At 42.3% G+C, this 11,958-nt stretch overlaps 1 protein-coding gene across 2 annotated transcripts in view; it reads left to right on the top strand.

The window, feature by feature from the left end:
• The first annotated feature begins 6 nt into the window (after nucleotides 1–6).
• Nucleotides 7–11,958, top strand: part of SLC4A8 (solute carrier family 4, sodium bicarbonate cotransporter, member 8) — a 114,950-nt gene continuing 102,998 nt past the window's right edge. The window contains exon 1 of one of the 2 annotated variants that reach the window (XM_014542119.1): nucleotides 7–92. The gene's annotated coding sequence lies outside the window, so the exon portion shown is untranslated. The remainder of the gene's footprint in view (nucleotides 93–11,958) is intronic. The other variant, XM_014542110.1, reaches the window with a different exon arrangement.

Here is an 11,958-nt window from a genome sequence, read left to right as displayed (position 1 = left end):
GGCGAGGCTGGAGCGCGGAGCCCGGGGCAGCGGGGCAACGCTGGAGAGTGCAAACGCCGCCAGGCAGAGAGGAGCCAGGGGCGCCGTCCCAGGTTTGCTTCTCCTTGTCCCGGTGTCTTGGGCAAAGGACTCCTTCCTTCCATGGAACAGCGAGAGCAGCTATTCACGTGCGCCACGCACAATGCGGAGGGCTCCCTATGCCAGGTCGTAGGGAAACCCCAGCCCTGACAAATACCTGCAATGATTGTCCAGAGTATCCTGGGCAGGTGGCTGATCACACAGCCACGGTGATGCTCAAAGTGTGGTGTCCTGGGCCAGCAGCACCAGCAGCACCAGACAATTTGTGAGAAATGTAGATTCTTAGGTCCCACCCCAGCCAGACCTAAACAACCCGAATCTCTGGGGATGTGGCCCAGAGATGTGTGTTTTTAAAAGCCTCCCAGGTGATTCTGGTGTACACTCCGTTCTGAGAACCATGGAACATATACTGGCAGGGCTGGTTTTAGAATCCAGGTCAATTTAATTCCTAAACTCATGCTCTGAATCACCCACCCGCCAGGGCTGCTCACTGATCCTGTCCAGCTCTAAGGTTCTGGGATTTATCTTTGGGTCCTTATCTCAGGAATAGAGAAGTAGCATAGCTGACTCCAAATAGCCAGTAATGTGGAAACTTTCTTGGTAGAATCGTAGACTACCAATTTTGTCTTTCTTTTGTTTTGATATTTAAATGATTTGTATTTCTTTTTTAAAGTATGTTTTTACTGATTTCAGAGAAGAAGGGAGAGAGAGAGAGAGAGAGAGAGAGAGAGAGAGAGAGAGAGAGAAACATCAATGATGAAAGAGAATCATCGATGGGCTGCCTCCTGCATGCCCCCCACCAGGAACTGAGCCCACAACCCAGGCAGGTGCCCTGACCTGGAATTGGATCATGACCTTCTGGTTCATAGGTCGACGCTCAACCGCTGAGCCACACCAGCTGGGCTAAATGATTTGTATTTCTAAGTCCATAGGACCTGTGAGCAGGGGTCTGGGTGAGAAGATCTGAGCAAGAAGACAGTCCTGACATGAACTGGGACAGGCAGGGAAGCCACTTGGGGATTAACAGCTGGATGAAGAAGTAATCTTGTTTTCTAATCTGGGACCCCGTGGGAGGAGGCCAGCGGTTTTCCAGTGATGGAGTCTGGAGAGACAGGATCAGTGGAGCAGGGAGATCTTGCCCGGCTACACTAGGTCAGGGGAATGGTGAAAGATGGACATTCCCAAAGGAGTAGAAAAGGAGGTGTCCCCACTCTCTCAGCATGGTCACCTAGCTCCCCTGACTAATCCTCTAACCCCCAACTCCCTTTCTTTCACACGAGAGACTTTCTGGGGTTTAAATTCCTAAATAAAGACTTTCTATAGCATTTACCTTGATCATCCATTTTAGCCCTTTTACAGACACTCAGGGCTCATTTTCACTCCCATTGCTCCCCTTGCTACCATTCTTGTCATTGGCCTTATTTGACACCTATCTTTCTCAGAATAAGGACATTCTCTATCAAAGATTGTGGGACGCTGCCCCGCATTTCTCTCTCTCTGGGGACTGGACACTTCTGTGTGGGTCTGGCCCTACTATCTTTGCTCTAGCCTTCCCCTAACTCTCCTCTTTGACCCCCATGGGCCACGTGGTTCTGACCTGGCCCTGGAGCCTTAGTCAGGACCCAGCCTGACCTGAGGGTGTTGGGCTAGGCTGGATTCACAGCCTCTGTTCTCCCCAGGACAGAGTCATGACCGCCAACCACATCCCGGCGCTCCAGGTTCCCAAGGAGTGCTCCACTTTCCAGAAGCAGATTACTCATCCAATGTTGCTTCAGCTGACTCTGATTTTAAACGTGACTTTGAGTCGTCAGAATCATTAGTTGTCTAATTTGCAGGCACATGCAGTCTACAGAATGTGGGACCCACCCCTAATGTGTCATGCACTGGGCTGTTCTCTCCTAGCAGGGAGGACGGTTCGCGCTCCCAGGCCTCTGCTCCAGGAAGGTCTGGAGATGAGCCACCGCAGAATAGTGACTGTGACCTCAGCCTGCCACTGGTGGCAGGCCACTTTTAGAAAGTGTTTTGTGTTTTTTTGTTTGTTTTTTTAATTGAAAAACTTATATAGGCACATAGTTACAAAAAAAAAAAAATCAAGCACTATAAAAAGGTATACAATGAAAGATACAGTTCCTGCCTCCCTAGACCTTCAGTCCTTCTCGCTAGAAATCATCTATGCATGTTTATGACAAACTCTTCCTATCATCAAGCATTTCTGCAGGACATGCCTGAATTCCCTGCTCCTCAGGAAGTCCTGTGAATTTCATTTTTTTCCTCACAATCTTATTTTTATTTCTGGGCCATTTTAGGATTTGGTTTTGGGTGTTCTGAGTTTCGTTTTTCACATCAGTGTGCTTCAGGGGGTTCCCCCACCATGCAGCAGGAAATGTGGTAGGGAGCAGATCAGTGGGAGCAAGTGAGACAAGAGTAACGCTGAGGCTCCTGACATCAGCTTTGGCCCTTATCTTCCTTCCACATGCAGTTCTTGGTAAGGAGACACCCACCTCTGTGTGGGCAGAATGAGGGAGATTGGCCCCTCAGGTGGAGTGCTGCCGGCTTCACTTAGCCGGGAAAGTTTGTAGAGAAGCTGACCCGAGCTTGCCTGGGAGGTTAGGAGGTGGGCAGCCGGCCTGCTGACAACCTGTCCACCCTGCTCATGACTTACTCCCCCACTCCGGAGGCTGGCTAACCACACATGGAACCAAGCAAGTCCCTTTATCTTTCTTGCATCTCAGTTTGTTATTTGTCAAGTGGGGTTAATGATGCCTCGGGTTGTTAGGAAACTCAGGCAGATCACTGAGGTGAAAGTGTGACCGTTTAGTTCTCCTACTACATCTGTTCCCCCTTCCTTCTCATCTCATTCCCATGCCCAGAAGAGAAACCATCAAAGTGAAAAACCTAAGCAGAGCTGTTTCAAGTTCTGTCATCATCATTTATGCATACAGTTCACTCACCTCTGTTTGCCTCAATTTCCTCATCTGTAAAATAAGTATAATATTAATTTTATTATTGAGTTGTCAGATTAAAATAAGTGAAATGTTTAACCCACTGCCTAGTACACAATAAGCATTCAGTAAAGGTCAGAATGTTAGTCATTATCATTAGCTGTTTTCCTTCTTCCTTTCTTTTTTAAAAAAATATATTTTTATTGATTTCAAAGAGGAAGAGGGAGAGAGAGGGAAACATCAGTGATAGAGAAACATCAGTGATGAGAGAGAATCATTGATTGACTGCCTCCTGCCTGCTCCACACTGGGGATCAAGCCCGCAGCGTGGGCAGGTGCCCTGACCGAGAATCAAACAGTGACCTCCTGGTTCATAGGTCGATGCTCAACCACTGAGCCATGCCAGGTGGGCCCTTCTTGCTTTTCTACCTCCAACAAAACTATGTTGAAGCCCACCGTGGGTAGCTTCTGTGCTAGGCATTGGGTAGGACACAGAGATACAAAGGTAAATAAAGCACACCTTTCTCCACAGGACATCTTTAGTCTAGGAAAGGAAGTTGATAAATGTAAAAAGGAGTATGACTGGTGTAGAGCCAGGACTATGCTAAGGTGAGTGAGGCACTTGCTTTGGATGCAAAATTGAAGGGGGCCCCCCAAAACTCAATGATCAAGTAATATTTAATGAAATATTTTTTAAAATCAAAATTAATGCAAAAAAAACCCGTGACAAAGAAAATATCAACAATCTATAATAATAAAAGTGTAACATGATAATTAGACCAGACATCCTTCTGGACGTCCTTCCCGGGCTGCTGCTGCGAGGGCTGGGGCGGCAGCAGGGCTGCTGCCTCGGCAATCTATAATAATAAAAGTGTAACATGATAATTAGACCAGACATCCTTCTGGATGTCCTTCCTGGGCTGCTGCTGTGAGGGCTGGGGCCCCGGAGCCCCTTGCACGAATTTCAGGCCTCTAGTTCAAAATAAAGAATAGTGCTCTGCTGAGCCATATTGGAGCTTGAGGCAAAATTTAAAAAAATGTGTAACCCATATTCATGTTTTTCTGTATATTTTAAATAGTTATTTTTCTAATAGTTGTAGTTGAAGAAATATTAAAAAATTTAAAAAGTAGGTGTATTAAAACGCCCAACATTAATTTAAGTTTAAATATTTTATTTATACCCAAACAGAATTTACTGATTTTACTTCAGTTTAAGTTAATTAAAATTTATTTAAGATCATCTCTTGGTCAAGAGAAATTTTCAAACATGGCAGTTTCTCAACTGAAAATGAAATAAGCAAAGAATTAGATTTTGAAAGTATCATTGGTGAGTTTACTTGCATTAAAGCCAATTTTCTTTTTCCTCAGGCTCCAATATAGCTCAGCAGGGCATTGGATTGGGGTCTGGACAAAGAACCTGGAGAAAATGGAGGGGGAAATAAGAGAAAGGGAGAGGGTTTGAAGAGTTGGAGGGTGGGTCATATAGTATTTATTGTTTTTATTACTTACCCAAATATCATATGTTTAGAAAGCACACACACACAAAGAAACACAAAGAAGAAAATAAACTACCCATAATTATTGTACTTAGAGATAACCCCTGTTACTATTGTGGTATAATGCATTCTATTTTTTCTAATCATATATAATTAACATACACATGTATTCCATCAATTCTAAGATGCATATTTTTTTATTTTTTAACATTTCTGAAATCAGAATGTGTCTTAAATTGTTGGTATCATAATTTAATTAGCAGTGTTTTTCCTTACTGATATCCTATGTAATAAAAGCCTAATAATATGCTAAGTGTCTGGTCTACTGGTTGGCCGTTCAACCAATCAAAGTGTAATATGCTAATGATATGCTAAGACCACTCAACCGCTGGCTATGATGTGCACTGACCACCAGGGGGCAGACACTCCGACCGGTAGGTGAGCTTGCTGCTGGGGTCTGGCCGATCAGGACTGCGTGAGACGGGCTGGACATGCCCTGGAGCCTTACTGAGGTCCTTCCCTGGCTGGCCAACCTCCCACATCCCTCTGCCTGGCCTGCGCCCTCTTGCAATCCGAGACCCCTTGGGGGATGTCGGAGAGCCAGCTTCAGCCTGATCCTGCAGGCCAGGCCGAGGGACCCCACTGGTGCATGAATTTGTGCACCGGGCCTCTAGTATAAAATAATGATTTGTCTTTAATCTATGTTAGATGACTATATGTATAGTCATGAAATTATATGTATACATATATATAAAATTACATAGTATGTACTTACTATGTATATTACAAAATTGGAATCATATCAAATATACTGTTTTATGACCTGAATTTTTTTATTGAAAAATATTATATATTTTTCAAGGTGATGAAATCTCATATAAGATCATGAATCACTTTATGTAGCTAAATCTTTTTTTTAAAAAATTTAACCATCCATTCATTACAGGACATTAGGTTGTTTTCCTTTTTTTTTCTTTCTATTATATGTAGCTGGCTGTCCCACTAGAGCAGTGGTTCTCAACCTTCCTAATGCCGTGACCCTTTAATACAATACAGTTCCTCATGTTGTGGTGACCCCCAATTTCATTGTTACAAATTGAACATAATTAAAGCATGGTGATTAATCACAAAAACAATATGTAATTATATATGTGTTTTCCGATGGTCTTAGGCGACCCCTGTGAAAGGGTCGTTCCACCCCCAAAGGGGTCGCGACCCACAGGTTGAGAACCGCTGCACTAGAGGTTAAGTCCATGTATAGGTTTTTCTTTCCCTCTCTGTCCCACCTCAAGTGAGAGAGGAGTCAGAAAGTCACTTACATTGGCATTTATAAGATAAATCAGCTTGAGTTTCTGACGTAACTCCTTTCCCCCCAACAAATAGTGTGTGTGTGTTTGTGTGTGTGTATGTTAGCTAGCCTGGGAAGCACTGAGGGGACCACTAAAGGTAGTCACAGAGCCTACAGGAAAGAGGTTTTTATCAGTCTCTTTGTGTTAGGAGGATCTAAAGGGAGAAATGCTAACTAACCCCTTGGAGGTGAATAAGGAAAGGAAATATAGTTTGAGAGAGTGGTGGTCAAGGAGGCCCTTTATAGCTGGGAGGTGGCTGTGTTGGTTAATTTTATGTCATCTTAACTAGGTTATGGTGCCCAGTTGTTTGGTCAAACACTAGTCTAGAGGTTGCTTAAGAGGCATTTGTGAATGTCCTTAACATATATAATCAGTTGACTTTAAGTAAAGCAGATTACCCTCCACAATGTGAGTGGACTTCATCCAATCAGTTCCAGGCCTTAAGGGCAAAGCCTGAGGTTTGGGGGGTAGAATGGGGGTGGGGAGAGAGAATCAATTCAGCCTCAAGATTGCAACATAGAAATCCTATCTGAGTTTTCAGCCTGCTGGTCTGCCCCACAAATTTCAGACTTGCTAGCACCCTTGGTCATGTGAGTCAATTCTTTAAAATAAATCTGTTCTGTTTCTCTAGAGAACCATGACTAATACAGTGACCATGCATGAGATAAGACTGTGGACATTGGACAAGAACTCATAGCAGAGATTCCACTTGAAAACACAGCTTTTCACAAGTTTAGGCCCAGTTGTCTTGGCCTCTACCCCTTTTGCTGCAGGAAATGCTGGCATCTTTATCCATTATGAAACCTGGTATGACATAGACAGCATCACAGGAAACAATACCCCTTCTCTAGGAAGGAGTAGAAAAATGGGTACTATGATAATATCCCCCCCCCTGTTTTTTTTTTTTCCCAAGCGAGCAGTATATAAGCACAGCAGGTCCCTGTGACCCCAGGGTCTAACTCTTCTCCACTACTTTCTGCAAGTCCTTTCATTTACTTGAATCCTTAGTTTATGATCTGCAGAAAATTTTTTGGTGCTCTCCTTCCCCAATCTGCACAGTTCTTATTGGCATTACTCCTCATTATTTTATATTTTGGTTCCTATTGTAAATATTATATTTTCTGGGAGACTCTTGGTCCATTTTCAAAAATATAACAGAAATCTCCTTATGTCATACAATGAATACTTTTTCCTTTCTTGGGAAACACGTGGGATTGGCAAATTGTGACTATGCACTTTTCTACTTAAATAACACAAGATTTTCTCCTTAAAAGTACTCAAGATGTCCAGGATCTGTGTGTACCTTTTGCAAAAGAGACATTTAATAATCGTGAAGAATAAAACACATAAATGTTGCAAGGTTTTGTTGTGAGAACTCCTTCTTCCTAAAATTATGATATCTGATTGCTTAATAGCTCTCTTTAAAGAAATGGTATGCACATTGAACCTTCTGAAACAGAGGTAATTGGATCTCAACCTAACAATTATTTTGCTCAAAGGGAAATAATAAAAGGAGTAATAAACTATCCCCCAGAGCAAACCACGAACCAGCTAACAGCAAAACCTGTTATCTATCCCTGAAAAATAAGAAAGGAAATTCCTATCTTCTTTGTGTTTGAAAAAACAATGAATTTTGTTAGAAACGGTTGCAGTCTATCTGATAGCATCTGAATGTTTTTCAGTATTGTTTTGAATTAAAAGCAAAGGAGAGACCCGTGCCTATATGGTCAATTAATATTTGACAAAGGAGGCAAGAACATAAATATGGTAAATACAGCCTATTCAATAAATGGAGTTGGGAAAATTGGACAGGTACATGCAAAAAATGAAACTAGGCTACCTTCTTATACCATATGCAAGGATACATTCAAAATGGATTAAAGACATTAATGTAAGACTCAAAGCAATAAAACTCCTAGTAGAAAACATAGGCAGTAAAATCTCAGACATTTCTCTTAGCAACATTTTTTCTCTTTGGGCAAGGGAAACAAAAAATAAATAGGACTACATCAAACTAAAAACTTTTTGCACAGCAAAGGAAACCATTAACAAAATGAAAAGACAGTCTACTGAATGGAAGAAGATATTCACCAATGAAACATCCCATAATATGCAAAATTTATAAAGAACTCATACAACTCAACACAAAAAGACAAACAAACAAAACAAAACACACCAATCAACCAGTTAAAAAATGGGTAAAGGACATGAATAGACACTTCTCCAAAGAGGACATACAGATGGACAATAGACAGATGAAAAGATGCTCAAAGTCACTAATCATCAGAGAAATACAAATTAAAACCACAATGGTAGCTCAGTTGTTTAGAGCATTGTCTTGATATGCCCAGGTTGTGGGTTCGATCTCTGGTGAGGGTACATACAAGAAGCAACCAATGAACACATAAATAAGTGGAACACAAATTGATGTTTCTCTCTCTCCCTCTCCCTCTTCCTTCCTCTCTCTCTCTAAAAACCAATAAGTAAATTTAAAAAAATTAAAAACACCATAATGAGATATCACCTCACACCTGTCAGAATGGCTATCATTAATAAATCAACCAACAGCAAGTGTTGGCAAGGTTGTGGAGAAAAGGGAATCCTACACTGTTGCTGGGAATGCAGATTGGTGCAGCTACTGTAGAAAATAGTGTGGAGGCCTGGCTGGTGTGGCTTAGTTGGTTGAGTGTCGTCCCATCACCCAGAGGAAACCGGTTTGATTCCCAGTCAGGGCATATGCCCACATTGTGGGCTTGATCCTCAGTAGGGGGGCATGCAGGAGGCAGCTGATCAATGATTCTCTCTCATACTTGATGCTTCTATCTCTCCATCTTCCTTACTCTCTCTGAAATCAATAAAAACATTATTTAAAAAACAACAACAACAACAGTGTGAAGGTTCCTAAAAAAATTTTAAATGGAACTGCCTTATGACCCAGTGATTCCACTTCTGGGTATATATGCTAAGAAACCAAAACACTAATTTGAAAGGATATATGCACCCCCATGTTCACTGCAGCATTATTTATAACTAGAGGCCCGGTGCACGAATTCGTGCACCAGTGGGGTCCCTTGGCCTGGCCTGTGGGATTGAGCTGAAACTGGCTCTCTGACATCACTCAAGAGGTCTCGGATTGCAAGAGGGCACAGGCCAGGCAGCAGGAGCCACTGGTGCACAATTGGGGCTGGGGAGAGATGCGGGAGGTTGACCAGCTGGGTTGGTGGGGGGACCAAGGGAGGGCTCCAGGACATGTCAGGCCCATCTCACTCAGTCCCAATTGGCCGGACCCCAGCAGCATGCTAACCTACTGGTCGGAGCGTCTACCCCTTCGTGGTCAGTGCACATTATAGTGAGTGTTTGAGCAGCCTTAGCATATCATTAGCATATTACACTTTGGTTGAACAGCCAACTGGTTGACCAGACACTTAGCATATTAGGTTTTTATTATATAGGATAGCCAAGATTTGGAAGCAACCCAAGTGCTCATCAATTGATGAGTGGATAAAAAAGTGGTGGTGTAGCTCTGGCCAGAGTATCATCCTGTATACACTGAAGGGTTGCGGGGGGGAGGGGGGGGTTGATTTCTGGCAGGGCACATACTTAGGTTTCAGGTTTGATCTCTGGTCAGGTCACATAGGGGAGGCAACTGGTTAATGTGTCTCTCTCATTGATGTTTCTTTCTCAAATCAATAAACATATCCACATATCCTCAGGTGAGGATAAAAAAATAAATAAAATTAAAGTATATATATCTTAACATTTCAACAGCATGGATGAACCTAGAGGTATTGTGTTAAGAAATAAATCAATCAGAGAAAGATAAATACCATAGATTTCACTTATATGTGGAATTTAACAAACAATATAAAGGAACAAACAAAACAGAAACAGACTCATAGATACGGAAAACAAACTGATGGTTGCCAGAGGAGAGGGAGGATTGGGTAAAAAGGTGAAGGGATTGAGAAGTACAGATTGGAAAATTAGAAAATAGTCATGGGGATATAAAGGACAGCATCTATACTAATAATAGAGGAATATGCAAATTGTCTGGGATGCCGTCACAGTAACAGTAACAACCAAACAGCAGGCTGTGTGGGGCGACCAGGTCAGCAGCGGGGGCAGTGGGGGTGACCAGGGGGGCAGTTGGGAGCAATCAGGCCAGCAGGCAGAGGCAGTTAAGGGTGATCTGGCTGGCGGGGGGTAGTTAGGGGCGATCAGGCAGGCAGGCAGTTGAGCAGTTAGGAGCCAGTGGTTCTGGATCGTGAGAGGGTCCCAGATTGGAGAGGGTACAAGCTGGGCTGAGGGACCCCCCCACAGTGCACGAATTTTGTGCACCAGGCCTCTAGTATTGTAATAACTATGTATGGTGCCAGGTGGGTACTGGAAATATCAGGGGGACACGTTGTAAAGTATATGATTGTGGAACCACTATGCTGTACACCTGAAACTAATGCAAAATAATAATTGAAAAAAAAATAATTAAAAAAAAGAAGGTAAAGGAGAGGCAATAGAACTCAATACCTAGTCTAATGTCCTGATGTCTGATGTCTTCTTTTTTTTTTAAATGTTTTTATTGATTTCAAAGAGAAGAAGGGAGATGGGGAGGAAAAAAAAAAAAAAAAAAAAAAAAAAAATATTTTTGTCGGTTGCCTCCTGCAGGCCCCCTACTGGGGATTGAGCCCACAATCTGGGCTTGTGCCCTGACCAGGAATTGAATCAGCCCTGTTACATGGGACAACACTCTAATGTCCTGAAATTTTTGCCATACTACTTATTAATCCCCATAGAGCCTTATTTATTTATTTTCTATAGGTAATGTGCATATGGCACAAGAATGAAAAGTTCAAAAGTCTTGTGAAGTGTAAGTCTCCTTTCTACCCCTGTGACCCAGTTTTCCTCCCAGAGGCAGCTATTGTTACTCCCCAGAGAATGTGTCATGCTGATTTTATTAAGTACCTTAAATAGTAACTTTTTTCATGATATTGTCTGAAATGGTTAAAGTTATCTTAAAAGCAGTCAACTTACTGAGCTCTCTTTGTGGCTCTGATGGATTTCTAGTTGGTTCTCTTGGGTGTATAGGTAGACAAACACATCATCAGCGTATGGTTTTGACAAAGTGAAAATAGTTTTGAAGTGAGACCTGAGCCGAATCCTGGCTCTTCCAGTTACCTGCTATCTAATTTTAAATCCAGCCTTTATAAAATATTGGCACTCTCCAAAGGCAGCATGTAGGTACAAAGTGGTCCTTCCCCAGGTGTGGTGGGTAGAGTGGGCAGAGGCTACACAAAGCCAAGCACTGTCCCTCTGTACTCTCCTGGATTTGTTCCACCTGGATCTGTGTGTGGATAAAGCCGGAGGGCTTTGATCTCAGGGATTTCTAAGGACCCAGAGATCAGGAGAAGAGACTAAAAAGAAAGCCCTAAACGAAAATAATCTTTTTTTTTTTTTTGGAATCTCTTTTTTATTTTTTTCATGTTCATTGGATCTGTAGAGATGTCTCAATTTTTATTTTTGATATTGAAAGGTGTGTCCTTTCACTTTTGTTCTTAGCCTGCCTAGAGGCTCATCAATATTATTGCTCTTTTCACTACCCAAAGTTAAGTCTCCTTCCATCACCATTTATCCCCCTTTGACCTCCTTCTACCCCGACCCCTTTCCCTCTGTAAATATACCAAATATACCGTTGTCCTTGTCTACTAGTGTGTGTGTGTTTGCTTAATCCCCTTCACTTTTTCCACCCAGACCCCCAGCCCAACTCCCTTCTAACAACTGTCAGTCTGTTCGCTGTATCTATGAGTCCATTAATATTTTGTTACTTTAGTTTGTTCATTAGATTCCACATGTAAGTGAAATCATATGGTATTTTTCTTTCTCTGACTGGCTTATTTCATTTGTATAATATCCTCCAGGTCCATCCATGGTGTCACGAAAGGTAAGATTCACTTATTTTTTAGAGCCGAGTAGTTTTCCATTGTGTAAATGTACCACAGCTTTTTTATCCACTCATCTATTGATGGGCACTTGGCTGCTTCCAAATCTTAGCTATTATAAATAACACTGCAGTGAATATAGGGGTACATATATTGTTTTG

The sequence above is a fragment of the Myotis brandtii genome, unplaced genomic scaffold (assembly GCF_000412655.1).
Source record: "Myotis brandtii unplaced genomic scaffold, ASM41265v1 scaffold29, whole genome shotgun sequence".
Taxonomy (NCBI): Eukaryota; Metazoa; Chordata; class Mammalia; order Chiroptera; family Vespertilionidae; genus Myotis; species Myotis brandtii.
This window is presented reverse-complemented; position numbering and strand designations above follow the sequence as displayed.